Source organism: Penaeus chinensis, chromosome 39, assembly GCF_019202785.1.
Source record: "Penaeus chinensis breed Huanghai No. 1 chromosome 39, ASM1920278v2, whole genome shotgun sequence".
In the NCBI taxonomy this organism is placed as follows: Eukaryota; Metazoa; Arthropoda; class Malacostraca; order Decapoda; family Penaeidae; genus Penaeus; species Penaeus chinensis.
Window position 1 is genome coordinate 12873895 of NC_061857.1, and position 2500 is coordinate 12876394.

Sequence of the window (2500 nt, forward strand, 5' to 3'; positions counted from 1 at the left end):
AAAAAAAAAATGAGAAAGACTAAACCTTGACGATGAAGTTACAAGTAATCTGAATCCGAAAGCTAATTCGTTTTTCCCAAAGGATGAGGTGTTAGTCAATAAAACAGATGAAATTTCTTGTTCAGGGAAAACAGAAGAAAAGGATGCTAATCAATAATTGGCCGAAATTAGTGACTCATATCCAGGGCTTGAACCAGAAGTCTTCAAAGGTGACATACTTCCTTATTCAATGTGGTTTAAGTCATTTGAGACTTTAATTGAGTCGAAAACTGAAGTGGCAGCTGAAAGAATGTATTATTTAAGGAAGTGTACAGATGGCGAAGCAAAAGAAGTTATAAGTTGACTTTTATTATTAGATACCACTGAAGCTTACAGTAGTGCTAGAAAGTTATTAAAGTAAAGATTTGGTAATGCCTTTGTAATTGCTAATGCAAATAGAAATAAATTACACGAGTGGCCAAGATTCCTTTGGACCAGCTTTGATGAAGTATTTTTTTATTTCTTGTAAGACAGTGATGAGTAATATTCAGTATTTGAATATATGAAACGATCCCAAACAGGATCAGAGAATATTTCAGAAACTGCTACATCCTACAGTTGAAAGATGGAATACATTCATAGATAGAGAGGTATATACAGCCAGTGAACTTGATGTGATGATGGTTTATTATATTTAGCAGAATTTCCCTCTTCTACAAAATTTTGTACATCTGTTTGAAAAGCTTCAGATGCATGCAACCCAATAACTACTGCAATTCAAGACAAAGGTGTTAGACATAATTTAACTGTAAATGTACAAAAACAAAATAGTTTTGTCACAGAAACCAATGATATTAATAATAAAATTAGTGACAACGGTAGATTTGCTTGCCCATTTTGCAGTCCGCTGCATAATCTTCATATTTGTAACAAGTTTCTATGTTTGGATTAGAAGGACAAACAGAATTTTGTTGATAAAAACAAATTATGTAGAGGTTGTCTAAAGAGATGACACATGTCAAGATATTGCCATAAAAGGAGCAAATGCAAAACCTGTAATAGATTACATCATACTTCTCTCCATGGTGATGCACTAAAAAATGCAAAAGAACAAGTCTGAAAATATAGTTCAAGTTAAGGGACAAGAAAAAGAGGATGTTGTAGTTAACAAGTGTTATGGATCTTAACTCAATTATGGTTGCACCATAAGCAGAATTAAATCTTGGTATATGCATTACTTGATTTTTCTGATGTATATATTACTAAAAACAGTACTCTAGGTAAGTTAGGTATTGGTGGAACAAAGGTTCATCTAAGATTAGCTACTGTGAATGGTGAACAAATTGTTACATGCTCTAAAACTTGTAGTCTAATTGTAAAGGGTATGCATGAAAATAGAGATATACCATTGCCTCGTGCTTATTCTAGAGAAGTGATTCCCTGCAGGCGAGATCAAATACCAAGGCCCGAAACTGCCCGAGTGGCCACATTTAGAAAGAATAGTTGGGGAACCTTACAATGATGATGTAGAAGTACGACTCCTGATTGGTCTTAACTGAATTAAGGCAATTAAGCCAAAGGAATTAATTACTGGTAATGACAATGGTCCTTATGCGAAACGAACTGATCTTGGTGGGGCATTGTAGGTAAAGCCAAAGGTTTTGATTCAGAGGAAGTAGATGTAGTCACAATACACAGAACAATGATTCAAGAAGTAATAATTAACCATGAGAAAAAAAAAAAAATTCCTATTTCTCAAGCTTATAAAATGTTTATAAAAAGAATGAGAGATTTTTATCAGGTTGAAAGAGGTCATTATGAAATGCCTCTGCCTTTAAGAATGTAGATTTCAATTTCCTAAATGAAAGAGATGTAGTTTGCAATAGGTTATTGATTCTTAAACGAAAGTTCAGGCAAAAGTAAGATTACTATGAAGATTATGACAAACTTATGAATGGAATCATAGAGAAAGGTTATAAAGTAAAAGTTTTAGTAAAGAAGGAGGTTTCACATTGCACAAATTCTCCTCAGAGAAAAAGAATTTTGTCAGCAGTAAGCTCCATATTTGATCCCTTCATACTATTATCCCCATTGATTCTATTAGGAAAGAAAATACTCCAGGATGTAGGGGTAAAGTAGAATGGGATGATCCTGTGCCTGATGACATTAAACCTTTGTGGGGGAAAAAATGGAGAAATTCATTATGTGAGTTGTAGAACCTTCCGTTGCCAAGATGTTATAAACCAGAAGGCTTTGGAGAAATTAAATCAGTAGAGTTACACAATTTCTTAGATGCCTGCCAAGATGGCTATGAACATATATTAGACTGGTTAATTCTAAGTCTAGAGTTATTCTACTGGAAGCTGTTACTATTCCAAGATGTGTCATCTAAGTAAGTAGTGTCATCTAAAGTAAGTGTCATGTTAAGAAAAGGACTTAATTATCAAAATATAAAGGAAATATTTTGGGCAGAGTAAAGCACTCTTAGGGTATATCTCAATTAGTCAAACGGTTCCTGTTT